Raw genomic sequence first — 23,184 nt, 5'->3', positions numbered from 1 at the left:
GGCGGCGTCTCTGCAAGCAGCACTTCCAGAGGTCGCCGGCCTCTGTCAACAGCCCTCTCAGCTCTGTCATGACTCCCTACCTGACTGTATGGCAGGAGAGTGGGCTCAGGAGTTGCCTCCAGCAACCCGAAGGAGCCTCGCCCGCCATGGCATGCCATTGGGCACCTGGTGGCGGCTGCAGCAGGAGCATTGAAAGTGAACGATTTGGAGAATTTACCCGCTTCTCCCTCAGATGACAGCGGCTCGGCGGGCAGTGGCTGAGGGGATTCCTGCGGCCAAGGGAGAGGCGGCAGCGGAGCCATAGGGCTTAGTGGCTTGTTGTGCCTTGCCATCCACTCGCTGGGGTGCCCCTGAAAGGCCGGCGCCCTGGCTCAACAAGCCACTAGGCCCTATGGGAAAGACGCCTCTGAATAGTGTTGAACTTATTATAAGCCTGCCTACCCAGTACATCTGCAGATACACACAGGGCTGTGACTGATATTGGATTCAACCCACAGCCAAAAATAAAATATGACTTCACAAAAGGGCTTCTCTTAAACTAAGATGCCAGGTTAAGTGATGGCTTATGAAATGAAGAGGGAGAGAACCATGTACACCACCTTGACCTACTTGGAGAAAAGGTGGGATATAAACTCAATAAATAAAATAAATAAAAGTCCACACTTACATATTCTATGATGGTAAGGATGTCTTTGATCAAGCAGTCAGCTACCTTGTTTTAATTTTATCACAGTCAGAGGGTCCCAAAATCCAGTTGTCAATGGTGACCAGAAGCTTAATTTTGGCAACCATAAAAGAAAATATACTGTCCAGGAGATGATAGATAGATGATAGATAGATGATAGATAGATAGATAGATAGATAGATAGATAGATAGATAGATAGATAGATAGATAGATAGATAGATATAAAAGAACCACTGCCAACAAAGGTGGGAATGAAGTGTCACTTAAAAAAAACACCTGTCATGCTCTGGTTTCCTCTGTTTTTTTGTTAGGACACAGAATCAGTGTCATGGCCTAAAAAGAGTTATTACCCCTTCATATATGCAAATCCCACATGTTGCTCTTCCTCTGTAAAACCCATTGATTGGACAATGGACACAAAACCACATCTACCTCTGTGGAGCTAGAAACAGAAAAGCCTTACCAAGACATGCCAAAATTTGTAGACCGCTGATTATGGTGCAACCTGGCAGTCAAGGCAGGAATGACAGCTCTCAGTTCCAAGACCTGCAGGTGCATACAGGCTATTTAAAAACCAAGCACCCCCAGACCCCATGCTTTGTCCTCCCAAAATATTTCTCCCAACTACAGTACACTCTCTCCTCACCACCAATTAAATCATAAAGGACTGCAGGAGATACTCCATGTTGGGGTGTCTCTGGAGTTCCAAAAAAAATGCAAAGGGAGTGAGGAAATTAATAATTATGTTTCCAAACTATCACTCATGTAACAACTGTATTTCCATGTGGTGCACTATAACATTCTTTCATTATTACTGCTTAGAATTAATTTTGTTATTTCTCAACCATTACATCAAATTGAAGTGAGGAACCCTACAGCACTGATATGATTTGCCTACTGTAACGACACAGATGAAAACACAAAAAATAAAGCAAGCTCCAAACAGTCATCCAAAAACCTATATATTATTTTGACATAACTGGAAAGAAATGAGGTCAATCTTTTACACTCTTTAGGAGAGGTTCTCATCTATTAACACAAAGCAGCCAGCAGAAAGACAACTTGGAAAGGAGATATTTATATAGTGGAAATGTCCACACTTAGCCCACAACTGACCTGGAGAAGCAGGTGTGTTTAAAAAGAATACTACCCCTCATGTATTTACATAAATTTAGCATACCAGCAATGTAACATATATTGAAATTTATTTCTCCCTAGTTACACATGTTTTATATATATCTCAAACCAAGCCGTGCTTAATTTTTAAACACCCCCATCCTTCTACTTTCTGTATGGACTTCACAGATGCTATATATTTAAAAAACTCTGATCCCTAGGATAGGCAGGAAAGATACTGAGCAACCCTAAAGCATCTTACTAGCAAGCAAAGGAGGATAAGAGACTGTGCCATACAGGATAAGAGACTGTGCCATACAGACTTCATTTCTCAATACTAGCTAGTAAGTAATGGTATGACTTTCGAAGGCTGATAACTTCATGCTTGCCACCAATACACAGCAAGGCAGCAGAAACATACTACCTGCAACAAAACTGAAGAGAAAAATGCATGACTAAGGTATCAGAAATTTGTGAGTGCCCACTGAGTCTTCATGGACCCCTGCACAGTATCCCTGCCTGACAAATGTATGTGTTTTCCCATTAAACTAGAGTTGAATGCATCTCATTAAAAAAAACACCTCAAGAAACACCAACTATTACTTAAATCAGAAGTTTTCAACCTTTTTGGGTCCACGGCTCCCTTGACTAACTGCATTTTTCTGTGGCACTCCTGTCGGGCTCAGGACCCCAGTTATGTCACCCCTTGCCTGCAGAGCTGACAGCCTCTCACCCTTTTTCGAACACTCTCCCTTGTGGAGTGTTCCCTCAGCCTTCTCTCTTCTCCTTGGGAGTCCTCTGGGCAGCTGCAGTTGCCGCCCCTGGTTGCTGAGCTGTCCCCTCTGCCCCAAAGAGAGGTGTCTCCTCATACTGTCCCAGAGGCACCATTTGCCTGTGGAGCTTGTAGCCAGGGCTGCTGCAACAAACAGCTGCACAAGCCTTTGGGAGGCAGAGAAGCAAGAGGGCATCAGGGGAGGGAGGGGAGAATAGCGGGACAGAGGCCAGTGTAGCCCACAGCACCCCTGACCATCATTCAAGGCACCCCAGGATGCCACAGCACACTGGTTGAAAACCACTGACTTAAATGGAATCTATCTGATCCCAATATGAAAGATCGATAGAGTGCTTACAACTGTAAGAGGCATAAGGATCTCATATCTACTAATGCCAAAGAGGTGTTCTATATTAGGTCACTCTGTTGTGAAACAGCTTCTTGGTGTACATACATAAGGAACAAAAAAAAGTTATGGACTACTATACATGGTATTTTCCATGGAGGAAAAAAAATCAACATGTAAAAGCAGCACACAGAAAACAATATTTGAGAAAGCAGAGGAATGTCACCTTGAAGGAAGCTATAGCAACGCCTCATAAATCCTCAATGCTTTTTAGCTATAGCCTTTCTGAAGCTGGCTAAGTACCAGATCCTTAGCAATCAAGAATGCTCACCAGCCCCAAACAAAAGCAAAAGCCATCTGGATATATATTTCTATGTAAATTTATTTCATTCTTGATTATTCAGCAGTGGTTCAGCTACTGCATAAACTCACCAAGGAAACCATGCTATCGAACTCCTGGTCACACATCCTTACCAGCCTGCTGACAACAAGCTCTCTTTCAGTTCCACCACAGATACTGAAGTTACTAAACATGCACTGCTGGAGTCAATAACACCCTGACACACAAAGGCATCATACTCCAGCCCACCTGCCTAGACCTTTATTGCCTATGGATGCAACATTGTAAGTCGCCAAATAGGAAAAGGTTCTCCCTAGAGAAGGGGTACTCCAACAGAACTACCTGTACTCTCTTAGTGACAACGCGGCACTCAATACACATGTGGTTGGAACCACATCTCACTAAACAATTGTAGTTTATCTTAACTTCACATATTTAAATCACCATAGCTCAAGAATAGAATAAACTTGTTACATAATGCTTATGTGTAGCATCATAAACGTGGTTGTAATTAGTATATATTTTGTATCCTGCTTTCAAAAAAAATAGGAATCTAGAGGTAGGTCAGATCAAAAAGTCTGTGGGGGACCTATGACTCTCCAAATATTGCTGGACTATGAGCTACAGCTCCCATCTTCCCTGACTATTGACCACATTGCCTTGGGCTGATGAGAGTAATAGTTCAACAGCATCTGGATGACCACAGGTTCCCCACCCATGACCTAGTGAAACAATTAGTTCTGCCTATATCTCCCCCTAGTGAAACAATACCTTACCCTACAAAGTAGCCACTCTACATTTTTGTCATTATTATACTGTACTGTACTTGCTCTAAAGCTGATTCTGCTTGTCACTTACAGAATAGCTGATGTTTAGGACACAACTCAGCAAGAGGTATATGACCTGACTGAGAAAAGCAAGAAGTGCAAATTACATTGAAATGGGCAGAAGAGAATGAATACCCCAAAGGTGGGCAGGTGGTCAACACAAAAACCAAGGTCTTCCTCATTTCAGTTGCCTCCCCAAGCTTGCAAATAAGTCACTAATAAGCAATGCACTTTACTGAAGATGAACCAATCAGATAGCAAAAGAGGTCCCCACAGATGGCAGAGCTTGTATTAGCATCCAGAAGTAGCATGAGGTACTGTACAAACCAGCAGCAGGCAAGGTAGGCACCAAGCCAACCTTATTCTTACAATAATAATAATAATAATAATAATAATAATAATAATAATAATAATAATTTTATTTATACCCCGCCCTTCCCAGTCAAGACTGGGCTCAGGGCGGCTAACAGCAAAAATATCAACGCAAGTATAAAAGAAACAATTCAATTAAAATGCAGATTAATACAATATTAAAATTCAATTTTAAAATTAAAATCTACAAGTAAGATAAAACCATTATAAGATAAAACCTTAGGGGAGGGTAACCCCGGGGTCAGACTGCGTCAGTCCAAAGGCCAAGCGGAACAGCTCTGTCTTGCAGGCCCTACGGAAAGATGACAAATCCCTTGTGTGCAGTGTTCAACATTAGCTAGGCACCAGGCACATTTTGCACCTGGCTTTTGATCATTTGAGACCAAGTGAAGGTGCCTGAGTGCCAAGATGGGGCCTGACATCTCCACCATCTGGAGGTGCATGCCTGGGGATTATTGGATCTGGACTGTTTTCACACACTAATGCTCAGTCCTGTAGCATTCTATCAGTTAAATTTTATCTGCACAATCAGAATGAATTTCTGGAACCAAAATGCTTTTTCTGTGCCGTCTTGGCAGGAGCAATCACCATTAAGAAAAAGAGGTTGGAATAGGCCAATAAATATGTGGACTGTCCCTGGATCAAGTGGCTTGTCATCTGAACTAGGCAAATATTTAACTGAAAAGGTTTAACACAGTCGGTCCATTATTTGAAAAATAAGACTTTAGAGTGCCTTACCAAAAAATGTCAACTAAACATTCTGTTTTGGAGACTGTAAACTTGGTCTAAGAAGCCATTTGGTGCCTAGCTTATATATCTGAATTTCTAACACTGCTTGTGTGCCTCAAAACCCAGCAAGGATGCAAGGCAGCCTTGTCCTCTTACTATTGCCTGAACTCCCAGATTCCCCACTCCTTCCTTGAGTGTTCTTCTGAGCAGACCAAAATAAATACTCTTACAATCAAGAGTTGCAGAAGTGGACTCAGTCAGCTCACTGACAACATGAAATTACTTCGAGCCTGGGGCAGGCTGTACAATTCTAGTAAGTGTACTGGCTTCAGCAGTCACAATAACTCCTTACCAGAAAAGGCAGATTTGTCAGGATTGACCCTTGTATGGGCCAGTAAACACCATGGAACAGGAGACAAATTAAAAAACCTCTAAGCTGGCTGCATCTCAAAAAGTTACTCAAACTTTGAGCTGTACTGATTCAAATACATTTCACATGCAAACAGCACAAGGCACCTACAGTACCCCTCATGAAAGACTAGAGCCACCTTTTGGGCTGAAAGGTATCCACAGCAGAGCAGAAGCCAGAATTTTCTGGCTTCCACTTCAGAGCTAATGATAAATGGTGCTCTTTGCTGGTGCCAAGTACCAGAGCTAAAACACTATTCATGCTGTAGCAAATAAATTTGTTTCAATTCCCAGAATGTTAGTCTTTCTCTTACTATCTAGGAATCTGATTCCTTTGAAATTACCTAGAAGGAAAGGAAAGGACAGTGAAGGCGAGAAATGGTCATCTCATAGAATGTGGCCACAACCCCACTTTAACTTTAGACAAAGGTATTGCTGAATGAATCCCACTGACTTCTTAGAGCTGTAATATATCTCCCATTTCTGGGGTCAAAAACTCTGCTGCTGAAAATCAGGAATCCTATTTGCAGACAACTCTGGAAAACTGTGCTTTCCATCTTGCAGTCTGCTCCTTTTCCACTACTGGTGACAACTCCTCACACCCACTGCATGGCACTTCTGCATGAACTCCAAGTCGGCCACTTCTTCTACATGAACACGGATCTAGCATCCCTTCACCCAGAAATTTTCATAGGTGGGTTAACATGCCTCTAATGACTTAAGTTCTATCTTGGAGTAAAGGAGGAGGTTCCATCATGGAAGAGATACATGTAATTTAATAACACAAAATGGCTGCCTAAAACTGCCCTGGGAAAGCAGGCATGTCGCCTCACAGTTCTCTGTGCCCTTGATGAATCAGAGACTCTTTTAGCAAAGTCAACTAAATATATGCAGTCCTAGCATTATTCTTGTTGCCTAGAGAAAGGCAAGGCCAAAGGTTGGGTACCTGCAAAATGATTGGGGCTGGTTGGATGACAAGGACAAGATGTGCACAGTATGTTGGTCTCCAAAAGTTTAGCATGGAAATGGTTACATAAAAAAAAATGCTCTAGCTTGCAACTCAAACATGACATAACCGCTAATTTTGAATATATATCCTTTTGTTGCCCTGGAATTACCACATTTTCTCCACTTCTGGCTGATCCATCTTCAAGAGCTATTAAGCTATGGAAGAACATGATTTGGAGGAACGAGCTGCAAAGTTTCTGGATGACAGGTCATTTCAGGCAAAGTCATTGGGCCAGGATCCAGTTAGCCTACATGACCTAAAAGTTATCACTTTGCAAGCTTTCAGCAAGGCAGGGACAACTTCAGCCATCTGTGCATGTGTCCAGGGTGTGGTGTCTAGATTCCTTTTAAGCTGGGCTAACAGCCAAGGAATTTCTTGGCTACAGAATGTAACTAACCCCTATATAGTTTCTGGTAACTACATATTCATGCATCAATTTATCCTTGTGATAGATGTCTGAGTTATACATATGTAAAATGTTTGTTTTAAACCTTCCTTCATGAGAAGATCCAAAGAAACATTTAAAATATACATAACTCACACACACTCCAGATAGGTTAACCTCAGGAAACAGTTACAGGTAGGTAGCCGTGTTGGTCTGAGTCAAAGCAAAATTTAAAAAATCCTTCAGTAGCATGCACACGAAAGCTCATACCAAAATAAAAACTTAGTTGGTATTTAAGGTGCTACTGAAGAAATTTTTTTATTTTGCTCAGGAAACAGGTTAAGCTATCTCCAGGTAAAAATTGAAGGTAAGCATAGACAACTAAAGATAATTTCTAAAGTAAGTTTTGTACCTGGAGCACACATTCTATAAAGAATATTGGAGGATGTGGGGTCAGAAAGCACCATCAAATAAACCTGAACTTGCATAATCTACTTCCCTGGTATACAATTCCTAGGGGGTGGCAGAAAGAATGAACACTTTTTGTCCAAATGCAGATTTCTTGGTGGGTGCACAAATGAATTAAAGGGAAAGGGAAAAACCTAATTTACATTTCAAAAGCTGTGTAACCATTTCAAGTTGAGCTTTGCACAGCACTTGAGAGATATCCAGTACATGCAATGGTCGTGTGTGTGTGTGTGTGTGAGAGAGAGAGAGAGAGAGAGGGGGGGGAGGGGGGAGAGAGAGAGAGCACACCACAACCTTTTGTGAGGGGAGATAAAAGTAGTGTTGAAATTCCCCAGGCACATTTCGTGACTGACACGGGTCCAACTGCGACCACATGGAGATCTCTGGATGCAGGTTGGCAACTGAGATCTCCATCTGGCTGGCCCCTCTAGCTTTCTTCAGCAGGTAAGCAGAAGAGCACTTATACTCCACATTTCTCTCCATGGTTCACCCCCCCTAAATTAATCCCTACAATGACCCTGCAAGGTAGGTTAAGAAACTATGATTGTCCCAAGGTCACCCAGTGAACTTCATGACCAAGTAGGGATTTAAACCCTGATCGGCCAGGTTCTACCTAGTCTGACACTCTAACCACTACAGTCTGGATAGTTGGCCTTGGTGAAGATTTGACATTTTCTTCCCCAAACAGTTTTTGATTTGGGTTTCGATTGAAATGAGGCTGCATTTTAATGTTGTATTTAATATTATTGTTTTTAAGCTATATTTTAATCAATTGTTTTATATCTTGTGTTAGCCACCCTGAGCCGGGTCTTGGCTGGGGAGGGTGGGATAATAATAATAATAATAATAATACCACACTGGCTTCCTAAAGCACTTCTGTTATGGGGCAGCTACATAAATTAAGTAGGTAAATAAATATGAGGAAAGCAAAACCTTACTTAGAGAAGGATCTGAAATATTTTCCTTGAAGCTTGAATTTGTTTTATTTGTTGATTTAATGTGCTATAGACTGCTCTGATTCCCCCCTTTAAAATATAAAGTGGTACAGAAATAACTCAGCAACAACAACTTCCACGGGGGCGGGGGGGATAGAATATAGGAAACCGAGCACATGAAACCAAACATTCTGTGTTGTTCCTTTTTGGCTATAGTCAAACATAATAGTTTAAAATCTTAATGTATAAAACTGGGAAAACCAGGTTCCACCTAGAAACAGCTTTCATCCAGTGTTAGATGCTCAGATATATAAGGTAATCATCAAATAGTACCTTAAACCTATGTTGCTGTCGCCACAATGGAATATCTAGGAGCCATTTTTTCTTCCTTTTATTACAGTAAAGGATTTTGGTTTGGGACTGAAAGGACTTTAACCTTAACCCCTTTGTTTTGTGCTTTAGGAGATCTTGACGTCCACAGAAGACAGGTGGACGGCACAGTGTCAGTATTTGCGATAAACCCTTTGCCTGCTCTTTAAGATTAAAAAACAGCATTTCCTGCAATGCTGCAGTTGGAGTGGAAATGCTTCTTTATACTTTGTACAGATCCTTCTATGCAGAGCAAAAGGCAGTTTTCAACCATATCCAGCTCAGTAGTGCAGTAGCAAGGTCTGAAAATATTTCATGTATGGGTACGCATGTATGCAAAGTGTTGTGTGGGACTGCATATCTGGTTAATATGTGCACTGCTATGTGTATGCTTGTGTGTGCTGTACATATAGTGAATGTGTGGTTATGTGCAGGCACTGACCCTTGCAGTGGTAGCTGAATGTCATTGCGGCCCTTAGGCCGAAGAAGCCTAGCCACCCTGCTTCAAAACATGCTGATTTAGAACAAAATGATGTCTTTATATTATTTAGGAAGATATACATTAAGTATATGTAACAGCTTAGATGTTTAAGCAATATTTTCACTTGTGCAGAAAAAATAAGTATTATTTGTGCTGAGCTGCATTAGGATGGAAGTTGGCAACTAATTACAAACACATATACTGTATGATTAATAAAGTGCATAAGAATTAAGATAAAGATCTGTGTATACATGCATAAACCAGACAATTTACCTGGACACCAACCCCGCCAAACTGCCCAGAAGCAAAAATTAGTAGTTTGACTAGAAGGGTGCTTTTTCTCTGAGGTGAGAAGTGTATGTTAGGGTGGCTGACATACTCAAAAATTCATGACTTGAGGAAATGTACTATTCTGAGTAAGTTGCAGAGCTCATGCAAGTTAACAGGAGATAAACAGAAGTGTGAAATCCCCTAGGGCGGTCAGTGAATACTAGATGACATCTCTTAAAGCTAGATTCCATCTGCTATGAAGGCTTGCCAGTCCCTAGCCTGCAATATCTAGTCAATTAAAATAAATATATTATCTGTGTGTCTTCAGTAATGTAGTTCATATGATAACTGACCTCCAAGCGGAAGGTACTCCCTCCACCCTGCAATGGTTTTATTTTAAATAGAGAAGCAGTCCTTTAACTCCATGGTCACAAAAGACCAAATTAATCTTGACAAACCCATTATAATCTGATATAAGATGTTCTGAAAGTCCAATTAAAAATAATCTCTTCTTATCTATCTTAGAGAGCTCTGACACAATAAAGTTCTTGAGATACAGTACCTTTATAATGGCTACATACACAAATAAGTATTTTCCAAACGGGGCCTCATGCAAGTAGAAACCTGGAGAGGACATAGTAACACAGTATATTGCTGCAATTGTTTGCAAACATGTTGTACACAGGTATGGCAAGAGATTAGAGGATACTTGGCTTCTGGAGGAAGATATGTGTGTATTTTAGATATGATAAGTGGGGAAGACAAGATGTTTCAGAGCTGTTTGTCCCTCAGGCAAGAAGAGACATCTTCTTCCAGTCTATTAAATATTAAAGTCTCTAACTTGTTATTGTGTGCATGCCGCAGCCCTCACAGCTTGTATACCACTGAGGAGAATGCTTGTTTGCTTGCCCTCATTTCTCCTCGAAGAACTACTTTTTTATTTAAAGTTACAAAGAGAGAGCCAGTTGGCTTCTCATCACAAATATGGTTCTGAGCAGCTAACTGGGCAAACATGGAGGAAAGCCAGGAAACATATATTCTCAAATTTGTATACAGTATAAGAACAGTTATACTAGGATAAGACCAAAGGTTCATGTAGCCCAGCATCCTGTTTCCTACAGCAGATACACAGAAACATTAGCGGGGCCTACCCTGATGGCAATAGCCCACTTCTGATATTGTTCCCCACCAAACTGGTATTCAGCAGCACTCACCAACACAGACAAAAAACAATGTTTTCTTCCTGGTGAGCAAATATGCTCAGAGGCCAGATGACTGTGTAGTGAGAAGTCTTACAGCCTGAATTCATGCACAATTAAGTACACCTAGTTATTCATACACTAGGAAAATCAGTGGAGAGAGCACTTTTACTATATTCCCAATGACTAGGAGGGCTGGGCGATATCAGCTTTTCAACACTGCAGTATATCACCAAACACCACAGTCTGGCGATATACCATGGTGTTGAAAAAACAAGCTGCGTTGGCCTCAGTCTGCAAGGGGCTGGGTGAAATTGCTGCTGCTCTCACTGTGGGAGCTGAGGCAGTTTCACCCCAGCGCCTAGTGGACTGGGACAATGCAGCTTGTTTGTACAGCTCAGCTGGGGGGGGAGGGCTCCCGATCCCCAGCTGAGCTATCCCCAGTGTTCCCCCCACTTGTGGACGAGCAGAGAGAGTACAGCAGATCCTTTGCGCTGCTCTGTCGGGGATGGGGAGGGCTCCCGATCCCCAGCTGAGCCATCCTTGGTGCTCTCCCAGCTTGCACATTAGCCAGCACTGCACTGGGGGATCCTCTAACTGCTCAGCAACCGCACACTCCTCAGCCACCAGTTTAAAGATGCAGAGGGAGGAACAAGTTGTATCAGTGCCTCGCCAACACACTTTTTTCTCCCTCCACAGTATGAGGGCAGAGTGGGATGGCAATTTCAGTCAGCGATATATCGCTGGTGAAACAGCCACCACTCCTGAGTCCCTCTGCTGGGGGAAGTCGCTAGCAGAGGGACTCAAGTGTGGGGGCAGTTTCACCAATGATATAACGCTGGGTGAAGCCAGTATTGCGGTCTGCTCCTCATACCGGTCCTGGGCGATATATTTGTATGTCACCCAGGCCTAGTGACTAGCAGAAATAATTTTTGGCAGCCAAGTTCAGACACCTTTACTGATCTCTGCATATAGTTATTATCGCTAGTAATCTATTTTTATGCCGATACAGTGGTACCTCGGGTTGCAGACCCGATCGGTCCTAGGGTGCCATTCGCATCCCGAAAAGTCTGCAACCTGAGCGGCGCTTTTGCGCAGGTGCGAAAGAGCGCTTTTGCGCATGTGCGAAGTGTGCAGAATGCTTCTGCGCATGCAGTGAAACCCGGAAGTAAACACTTCCGGGTCCGCCGTGTTCGTAACCTGGAGAAACGCAACCCGCAGTGGACGCAACATGAGGTTTGACTGTAATTTGTATAAACCTCCTTTAAGGCAAGTAAACCTATGCCTATAATATCTTGTTGAAAATTCTATTAAATAATTATGCATTGTGGTGTACACATCATGCACAGGGAAAAAAAATATATAAAGATGACCTCTGGTGCCGGGAGGTAAATGGAGTAGTATTCAGGAAGCCCCACCAGTATTTGAATGGTGTGTTCAAAGGTATACAAAATCCTGTTCAGTTTGCTCACATCTACCCTTCTATCAGGAAAACCCGTCTTGCAATATGCTGGGACTTGCTGTTTTCTGGTTTTTCCTCCTGCCAATGAAAGTTGGTCATTATCCATCATCATCAAGGAATCCTTCCTTAAGTCTCTGTATCATATCCTAATGAATTGCTACAATTGGATCCTGTGCTTCACAGTATTTTTGCCTCTCAATAGCCATAAATAGATTAAATGAAGACATTTAATCAGGATTCCCCAGTGAGGTCCACTTCTCAACATAGATTTCAACCTGGATCTCCCACATCTAAGGTAAATACTCCAGCGCTCAACCTCCCTAGCTCCTCTGGCTCCTGGCGCTTTTATTTAAGGATTCCAGTTTCTCCATATGCATGTGATCTTCGGTTGAAGGGCAGTATATAAATAAATTAATAAATAATGCAACTATCATACAGCTCTCACCTGGACAGCCTTCCACTCTTCTCACCAAGCTAATTCCTCCTCCTCCTCCGAATTCTACTTTGCAAAAGCCCCCCAAGTTTGTGCGCTGAGCATTTTCAGGAACAAGACAGATTCCTTCTGTGCTTCCTCACATCAGTTGTCCCATGGTGGACAATATTCCCTCAACATGCTCTGCTTTCTCCTTTCAGACACTAACTTCCCTGGGTAAGCAGCATGTTACTTCTGCATTCTGTACAGCACCAAGGAACAATCTGTGCAAAATAACATGTAAAATAGCAGTACCTCCCCAGAAACCACTGAATTGTCCTTTATCATGCTGACTTGCATGTTTACCACTGCTGCTACTTTACTTAATTAGAGCAAGACAAAATGCCTGTGGGAAACCCATAAACAGGGCTCAAGCACAAGAACTGTCTTCCCTCCTGAGGTTTCCAGCAAATGGTATTCAGAAGCAATACTGCCTTCAACTGTGGAGGCAGAGCACAGGCATTATGGCTAGTAGTCATCAATAGCCTTCCCCTCCATGAATTTGTCTAACCCTCTTTTAAAGCCATCTAAAGTGGTGGCCATCACTGCCTCTTGGGGGAGCGAGTTCATAATTTAACTATGTGCTACATGAAGAAGCACTTCCTTTTATCTGTCTTGAACCCTCCAACATTGGATGTCCACAACTTTTAGTGCTACAGGGGGGGGGGCTTTTTTCTATCCACTTTCTTCATGTCATGAATAATTTTATAAACTTTTATCATGTTACCTCTTAACGCAACTTTCGTCTGAACTAAAATGTGCCAAATGTTGCAAATTTTCCCCATAGGAGTCTCTTCATTCCCTTGGCCATTTTAGTTGTTCTTTTCTAAATCTTTTCCACCTCTACAATGCCCCTTTTGAGGTGAAGTGACACTGGAACTGTACACAGTATCCCAAGTGCGGCTGAACCATAGATTTGCATAACAGCATTACGATAGCAGCAGTTTTATTCTCAGTTCCTTTCCTAATGATCGCTATCATGGATTTTGCCTTTTTCACAGTTGGAACAGTATCTTCATTGAGCTATCTACTGTGACCCCAATATCTTGTTCAGTTCAGACCCCATGAGCATGTGAAATTAAATCTTTTGTCCCAACGTTACTTGCCTACCATTGAGTTGTATTTGCCATTTTACTGCACACTCACTCAGTTGGGAGAGGTTCATTTGAAGTTGTTCGCAATCTCTTTTTGTTTTAATTTAAGAAACCATACCATAATGACCAGCAATAAACATGCAAAGAGCAGTTAGCTGTATTTTAAAGCATTTTACCAAATATGGGGCTTCAAGACTTATCACTGAAGCAAAGGCCACCATGCCAATCTTCAGTCTAATCTCCAAGGGCCAGGAGAACAGCAGCATATTTAGGGTAAACGTAAAGGTACCCCTGACCGTTAGGTCCAGTCGCAGACGACTCTGGGGTTGCATGCTCATCTCGCAGACAGCTTCTGGGTCATGTGGTCAGCATGACTAAGCCACTTCTGGCGAACCAGAGCAGCGCATGGAAACACCGTTTACCTTCCTGCCAGAGTGGTACCTATTTATCTACTTGCACTTTGACGTGCTTTCGAACTGCTAGGTGGGCAAGAGCTGGGACCGAACAACGGGAGCTCACCCCGTCGCGGGGATTTGAACCGCCAACCTTCTGATAGGCAAGACCTAGGATCTGTGGTTTAGACCACAGCACCACCCACGTCCTGTATATTTAGGGAATCCTGGTCTATTTTTTCACTGAACAGGAACGGAGTACAATTAAAGATACGGTAATGAACGTCAATTTTGATGACCAAAAACAGGACAAATTTCATGATGGTTGTGATACTACTAGCAGTGATAGCTGAGAATGAGTATTTTGTGTTCAGAGACAGGATACTTCTAATTACCAGATGTTGGTGACAAACAGGATATGGTTCTCATATATGCATACAGAAAAGGAGTTATATCAAGCATTTAACCCACTATTGTTTATACTGGCTAGCAGTTTATACTTTCTGAAACTTCTCTAGGGTTTCAGAAAGGAGTCTTGCAGTCCAACCTGAATATACTAAACACTGAACATAGGACCTTTTGCACGAGAAGTATGTGTTCTTCCACTGAGCTAAATCCCTTACCCAAAGCTTGTCCACTATGACATGCTTGAAGGCTTCCTACGGGGATCTCAATGATCAGTTGCTGGATCTAGACATATCAAAGAAACAATTCAGTTAAACACGTTGTAAACTCACACAGGGAAATCCAATAGGGAAAGACGGGACTCCATGGCGGCATCTGGTGTCACAGTGTTGCATTGCATATACAATGCATACAAAACACTTTTTCTTTACGAGTCTAGCTGAGTCCAGTGTCCCTGGTCAGACAGTACAAGATTAGAAGGACCTATGGCCTGATAGGTTAAAACAATGCTTGTGAAACATTGAATAATGCTCCCCGCCCCCCAAGTGAGCAGATGCTGCTTTGCAATGAATATTCCTAAAGTTCAAGACTACCACCTGAATACTAAATTAACAATCACGTTTGGTTCAAGTTGCTACACTAAAACACTACCAATATATAAACACAGAACAGCTACAATGCAAAGTGAGATATTTTCAAATGTGAGTACTGCAGACGAGAACTAAGTCTGGCATGCAGAAAACAAGATTTGTACATTTCTGAAAATGCTGCCTGGAAATTACTGTGGGTTATAGTGGTAAACCAAGACCATATTTTACTGTGCCTTCTATATCTAATTCCTGTTTGCATGCAAACACCGTTAGACATTTGCATGTGTTAACTTGAAATGTAGCCAAGCATCCCATGTAAATCTGTTCTATGGAAAATTCTGCATAATGTAATTAATAATCGTTCCAACATTTACACAGGTTAATTTATGTTGATAGGGAAAGCCATGGAGGTGGGGAGCCAATCTTGTATAATTCTCAAACAACCTGGAGAACAAAGATTTTAGAATCATCTAGTGTACGGAATGGGACACAGTGACTCCTGCTTTCCATCAGCTCTAGCAAATATAGTAAATGAACAAAACCTATGGGAGCTGTATCCAACAACACCTGGAGGGCCACATATTCCCCATTCTTGATCTATCATGAGGAAGTGTTGTGTCAAACTGTGACTCACAGTCTACTGAGGATGCACAAACAGATGAATTTGTTTTTACTTCAAATGTCTATTTCTATACTTCTGGCTAGTTTATATACATATTGTTGAATCTCATTATCAAAGACTTCCAGTCTGCTACAAGAACTGACAGAACATAGACCAGGGGTGTCAAACTCAAATTCATCGGGGGCCGCATCAGCAGTTTGGTCACCCTCAAAGGGCCGGTTGTGTCTGTAGGACTATGTGTCCACTCTTTATTATCAAAAATTATTGTCACTGCATTCAATTATTACTGTTTTTGTAATAATGTAAGCTCATTTCCGCCCCCACGCGGATCACATTCCTGCGTCGTGGCGCGTGTGTGGGAGGAGATGTAAACGAGGGAAATTTGAACAAAAGGTGGGGATCAACGGCTTCCGGGGGGGGGGGCTCAACTAAACCTTCGGCAGGAAGGAGAAAGCCACTGCTGGGATTAAAAACCTGCAGATGGAAAGAGGGCTTCCCTCTCCCGCCCTACGCACACCCAAACCCCGCTAGGCAGGATGCCACACACTGCAACCCACCCCATGCTTTGGAGAGGGGCAGGAACATGCGGTGCAGCGCCAACTCCCTGCTTTGCTTTTGCATCCTCCCTCCTCAGCGCCAGAGTCCCTTCCCCTCGTGCTGAGGGAGGGCAGCGGATTTCCCGAGGAGGAAGGCGGCGGCAGCCCCAGCGGACGTGCATCTTCGCCTCAGAGCTGCTCTTCCCCCCACCCGCGCTGTTGTCGTCTTCGTCGCCGCCTCTCCCTACCGGGACTGCAGGCAGAGGAGGCTTGAAAACCTCCCCCCCCCCAATTCCCCTCCCACCTACTCAAACCGCGAGGCGACTCCATCTGGAGCCCTACATCACGAGGGGCTGAGAGGAGGCGGCGGCAGAGCGGGAAGAGCAGGAACCCGTGCCGTCATTGCCGCCTCCCTCCCGGCCACCCCCCGGGAGCAGCTCCGCTGGAACTGAGAAGCCAAAGGGCGGCTCAGGGGTCGGGGGCAGAGCAAAAGCCAGGCACCCTCCCGAGTGTCTATGAGGAGAAAACGGGGGAAGAGGGAAGAGAAACCCAGCTCCATCAAGAGAGCGGCTGTTTCGCTTCGCCTACTTCCCCCTCAGGCTCACTCCGCATCCCCTTCGCCCGCTCGCTCGCCCACCTCCTGGATGCAGCCGAGGAGAGGAAGGGAAGCGGCGGGCGGCAGCTCCCCAGTGCCGCCTCACTCGCTCTCGGAGACAACAGCAAAGCCCGCCAAAAAAAAATCCAACGCTGCTCCGTCCCGGCACCAACTTTGCCGGCGGCGCCTGTAGGGCTTTCCTACCTCCTCAGCGGGCTTCCTCCTCCTCCTCCTGCATCTCACTTCCCCGTCTGGACGCTGCTGCGCCACCGCCTCCCTCAGCCTCATTCGAAATTGAAATTCCCTGGCCAAGGCCGTCAGCGCGGCTCCAGCGCCCCGGCCTCCGCCTGCAGCCCCGCCCCCGGTTTTGACCCTCGGCCAATCGCAGGCTCCAGAACTACTGTCAGTGGCTATTGTCGGCGGCGGCTACGCGGGCCACATGACGAGGTCTGGCGGGCCGGATTAGGCCCCCGGGCCTTGTGTTTGACACCCGTGACATAGACCATCATATCCTTCTGGAGCTGCTGCCTGAGTTGGGGTGGGTGGCACTGCTTTGTGGTGGTTCCAGTTCTACTTGGGTGGTTGTTTCCAGAGGGTGATGCCTGGGGACTGCTCGTCGGCCCCATGGAGCATTCAATGATTTTATCCCCTATGCTATTTAACATCTACATGAAACCACTGGGTGGGGTTATTTGGAGTTTTGGAGTATGCTGTCAGCAATGGGCTGATGACACACAGCTCTACTTCTCAATGATGTATGGCAGTGGATGTGTTGTCTTGCCTCAGTAATGGACTGGATGAGAGCAAACAAACTGAAGCTAAATGCAGATAAGACTAGGGTATTGTAAGTGGTGGTGGGGTTCCTTAGACTGTATGGATGGGAGGTTGCCTGCTTTTAATGGGGTTACACTCCCTCTGAAAGAGTAGGTACGTGGCTTGGGGCATTTCTGGATCATTTGCTTAAGGCTATCTAGACAGGGATAGCCTAACTTCTGTAATCTATCCTCTGGAAACCTCTAGGTTAGAATACTGCAATGTGTGATATGTGGGACTACCTTTGAAGATGGTTTGGAAACTTCAGCTGGTGCAGAATTTGGGAGCCCAATTCAAAGTGCTGGTTTTGACCACAACACCTCAAGGACTGCCTTTCCCCATGAGAACCAACCTGCAATCACCATCTGAGGATGAGAGGTCTGGAGGCAGCAACATGAGAATGGGCCTTTTCTGCAGTGCGTCCCCATTTGTGGAATGCTCTTCCTAGGAAGGCTCGCCTGGCATCTTCATTATACATTTTTAGGCACCATTATACATCTTAAGTTCCTCTTTAACCAGGTCTTGGGCTGATTAATATTCTATGTCCTTTTAAATGTGTTCTGTGAGAAGGGGTGATTGGTTTGGTTTGTTCTTCTTCATGGTTTTATTGTGTATTATATTTTTATGCTGTGAACCACCCTGAGATCTTCAGATGAAGGGTGGTGTTCAAATTAAATATAATAAAAATAACAAAATAATATACAGTAATGTAAATATAAAAAATGTGATGACCTACATTGTTCATTAATTCCGTAATTTAAATGTTGCCATTTTCCTTGACAAGGCTGAAATCCTGCTGTACCCTTAACCAGAAGTAAGTTCCGCACAAATTAATGGGACTTACTTCTGGGCAGATGTGTATGGGATTGGTCTGCAACTCTCCTAAATTATTTACAAGTTAATATCAAGCAAATACTACAATGTAGGGTACTCTCCTAAAGTTCAGGAGAGTAACAAAAACAAGGTTCTGCCAGATATTTTACTGACACCTGACAGCAAAAACAATTGGAGAACAAAGGGACTAATTGGCCGATGTCAGTGAAAGACTTTCCTACTAGCTTCTTTTCTTTGGTGATCACTCATAGCCGAGTAAGATTGTCTTCCACAAACACGGTTTTAACAATGAGTCCGCCTAAGTGATAAATTTTTTTCGCTCTCAATCATAGGCAACTCTCCTACTCTCCCCTATCCCATCACCAGTCTCCCTCCCCCCCCCCGACTGTCTTGTGGCCTGGAATGAGAGGGGTTTCCCCCTTCCTTATATCCTCCCTGCTGCAATTTCTCACAACTTTGGAAACAGGTTCAGAAATCCAGCTTGTGGATGAAAGCCAAATATATCCTCAGCTATTGATCCAATATAGTAAAGCTTGTAGTAGATTTACTACAGTCTGCTGCTCTTTTTGCTCATGGACATAACAACACCAGGAATGAATTCACATTACTTCACAGCAGCTATTGAGAATAAGGATAATAAGCATTACTCTTTCAGGATGCAAATTATCTGTTGTCCCAATATTTACAGCGGCTGAATGATGCGGCAGGTTTATTTATTCATACCACCAATGTTAATGAAATATGCCCAAATTGTTGTCTCTGTGACTAGAAATGCATCCCAAAAAGGGGGGGATCTGAAATGAGCTGCTCCTGTTGAAGTGCATAATAAAAGAGCTGCCTGTCCATATGAACACACAATGCTTTCAGGTCTCCCCAGGCAGACTGTGTTGTTATTTGTGGCTCTTCCCAAATCTTTCTCCCACCATTTGCTTGTGATTGGTTTTTATGGTACTTTGCAGTTGTGGTGGGACACAGTAGCCTGTGACTTCTCCACCCACAGATTCTCTGGGTGAGATGCTTGCATGGCCTCTTTGCTTGCCATGCAAATTGGGAGTCACAGTGTTCACGACAAATGGCTCTTTTCCAAAGAGTAAACTCCCAACACATTAGCCAACTTTTGCTCCCAAAAAAGACAGAGGGTGTTTCAAGTGCCTAAATATGAGGTCACAACTTCTTCATGGGCCTTCTCGGTGGTGGCACCCACCCTGTGGGATGCCCTCCCACTAGAGGTCAAAGAGAACAATAATTACCAGACCTTTAGAAGGCATCTCAAGGCAGCCCTGTTTAGGGAAGCTTTTAATGTTTGATGGATTTCTGTATTTTAGTGTTTTGTTGGAAGCCGCCCAGAGTGGCTGGGGGAACCCGGCCAGATGGGCGGGTTATAAATAATAAATTATTATTATTATTATTCATGCACTTGCTATGAAAGGAACCCCCCTGCACCACAACAGTTTACTATTTACTATGCTTCTATACCCCTTTTCACCTACCAAGATCACAAGGCAGTATACATTAAAACAAACCAATCAATATAATCAGTCAACTAAAATACAGTATTAGCAACAATCAGTTTCAATCTGGTTTTCCACTTAATTTCCACCAAATGCCCATGTAAAAAATGGGTCTTAAAATGGCATTGAAAGTATGAGAAACCATGCCCTAACAGTGGAGAAACTTCCATCATACCAAGGGACGGTTATATCACTCCACCTGCCTAGAATGGTGAGCGTATGTTTCAGTTTGGTAGGGGAAGAACTCAAATGTCCACTACCAGACCCACCAGTAGTCCTGGAGGCCAGGACACTATATGGTTTGCTTGCACCATGAGTAAATCTGCCTTATGATCACACACAATGTCAGACAGGTAGGGGTGTGTGACTGATTACTGCTTAAACTGTGTGACCATAACTTAATATAGACAGAGATTAAGTAATTCACTATGGCAGTCATGGAGAAGCGCACACACCACTGAAGGCTGATTGCATGAAAAACAAAACTCAGTTTAATTTTTAAGTCTCACACACGCACTACTAAAAACAAAATGCAGCAAGAATAAACTTAATGAAATCACACGCAACTACTAGCCTTAAAAATGGCAACTATGCTATGCATAGGGTACCATATTGTCCCCCAATTATATGAACCCATTGCACTTATAGAACTGCTTGCTAGCATTACTGGCAGAGAAGTGGATTGTCTGAAAGTTTGCTACAAGCAGACTGAAGCTGTGTTAGCAGTGAACCTGAAACTGACTTCCCAGCCTCAGCAAGACTACAGTCCCTCTAAGAATGTTGTTTACTCAGACAGCAAAGAGGTCCATCTGACTAGCAGACTTATACATGTCACAGATTTATTTCAAATGTTTATCAATCACTAAACATTACAAAATCCCATAGCTGTATACAACAAAACAATAAAAATACAACAAACAAAAACTGATAAAACAGTTATCAAAAAAGGAATCAGGTGCTATCGCCAAGGTCACTCAATCATTTGGAGAAACATGTAAAAAAAAAAGATTTTAGCATCTGTGAGGGACAGGGGATATCGCGAAGTCCCTCCCCTCCTGAGTTCCAGCCCATCCCCGAGCGCAGGGGAAAGCAGGGAGAGCTCCGCCTCAAGTGGGGAAGCAGGAAGTGGGGTCCGAGGCTCAGACAGGGTAGCGGAGCCAGCATCCCAGGTGGGACAGGAAGGGTCCCCCCAACTCCGGAATTGCGCAGAAAACGTAGGGGGAAGAGGATGGGTCTCCCCAAGTTGTTATGTTGGAGAAAAACGCGCCAAACGCCATTCGGAGGTTCTGATTCAAGCAGATAAGATGTGTCTCTGTAAATAGCACTGCCTTTAGCACTGTAAATACGCAGCACCAATAAAAAGATAAAATGCAGAGCTGTGTAGAGTCGTTACTCTGAAGTAGCCCACTCCGGCCACTGTGACAGCATCCATCAAAAGGTGTACTGTACAATGAAGGAGGCTGTCTAACTCCAATGGGCAGTGTGTTCCAAGTGTGAGCATTCTGATGACATTTTGCTCCAAATATCCTTATAACTATACTCAACAGCTTCATATAGAAGCTGCCTGAAGGACAAAATGATACCTCATGTGACCCCAATAGCATAGTTCCCAAGGGGCCAGGGAGGCCCCCAGTGCTATTATCTGAAACCACCTGGCAGGTACGGTAGGTATGGAACCACTGAAGAACAGTTCTCTTTATTCCTATACTGCAGAGCCATGTCAGGAATAAACCATGGTTGATAGTTTTAAAAAGCTGCTGAGGGAAACAGTAACAGGGTCACACTCCCCCTATCCTTCTCTCAATAAGGTGCCTTTTCCAGTGGGAATTCTTATTCCAATTAATTTCATTTCTATACCGCTTTATATTTTAAAGAAAAAAAATCTCAAAGCTGTTTACAACATAATAAAGCATCAAATAAAACAACCAAGAATAAAACCAATTCAAGCTTCGAGGAAAATATTTCAGATTGTTCTCTAAGTAACATTTTGCTTTCCCCAAATTTATTTACCTACAGTACTTAATTTATGTAGCTGCTCCATAGCAGAAGTATCTAAGCAGCAGTGTGGTGTAGTGGCTAGAGTGTCGGACTAGGACCTGGGAGATCAAGGTTCAAATCCCTACTGAGTCATGAAGCTAACTGGGGAACCTTGGGAAAGTCACAGCCTCTTAACCTACCGCACAGGGTTGTTTTAGGAATTAACTGAGGATTGGGGTGAGCCATGCACTACTTGGAGAAAAAGGTGGAGTATAAATGCAATAAATGCTCTTCTACTTACCTGCTTAAGAAAGCTATAGGGGCCAGCCAGATGGAGAAGTCAGTCGCCAACCTGGCATCCCGAGATGTCCACATGGTCACAATTGGACCAGCACACCACTAGGAAATCGCACCTAGCCTCTGGCTAATTTCTAACACTGGTTAGGTTAGAAAATCCACAAATACATAAATAAGCAAGCAAGCAAACAGCCTGTTGGGTCAAATCAAGAGTCCATCTCATCCAGCATCTCATTTCTGTGTAGTGGCCAATTAGATGCCTCCAAGCCCACAAGCTCACTGGAAGGACAGATCCTGAAGCTGAGGCTCCATACTTTGGCCACCTCATGAGAAGAGAAGACTCCCTGGAAAAGACCCTGATGCTGGGAAAGATTGAGGGCACAAGGAGGAGGGGACAATAGAGGATGAGATGGTTGGATAGTGTTCTCGAAGCTACCAACATGAGTCTGACCAAACTGCGGGAGGCAGTGGAAGATAGGAGTGCCTGGCGTGCTCTGGTCCATGGGGTCACGAAGAGTCGGACACCATTAAACGACTAAACAACAACAAACAAAGCCCACAAGCACAGCATGAAATCACTAGTACTGCCTGCTGTGCTGTATTCTCTATGCCAAGAACAAACATGCCGGAGCATACTTCCACTAAATATGAAGGTTCTCTTTAACTTTCATGTCTAATGGCTGTCAATAGCCTATCCTCTATGAATTCATCTAAGCCCCATTTAAATTAGCAGCACCAGTCACTTCCCATGGCATGGAATTCTGTATAATTTAATCATGCATTGTTTGAAGTACTCTCTCATCTGTTCTACTGCAAGTTTTATTTCTGCCTTTATGTTTGTCTGTATCAGGAGGAGAGGCATGTCAGCAAGA

General features: G+C 43.6%; 1 protein-coding gene across 7 annotated transcripts in view; it reads right to left on the bottom strand.

The window, feature by feature from the left end:
• Positions 1-23,184, bottom strand: part of ZNF609 (zinc finger protein 609) — a 104,267-nt gene that overhangs the window by 25,049 nt on the left and 56,034 nt on the right. The gene's annotated exons all lie outside the window — the stretch shown is intronic.

The sequence above is a fragment of the Zootoca vivipara genome, chromosome 13 (assembly GCF_965207765.1).
Source record: "Zootoca vivipara chromosome 13, rZooViv2.hap1.1, whole genome shotgun sequence".
Classification (NCBI taxonomy): Eukaryota; Metazoa; Chordata; class Lepidosauria; order Squamata; family Lacertidae; genus Zootoca; species Zootoca vivipara.
Note: the sequence above shows the minus strand (reverse complement) of the source record. Positions and strands in the feature narration are given on the sequence as shown.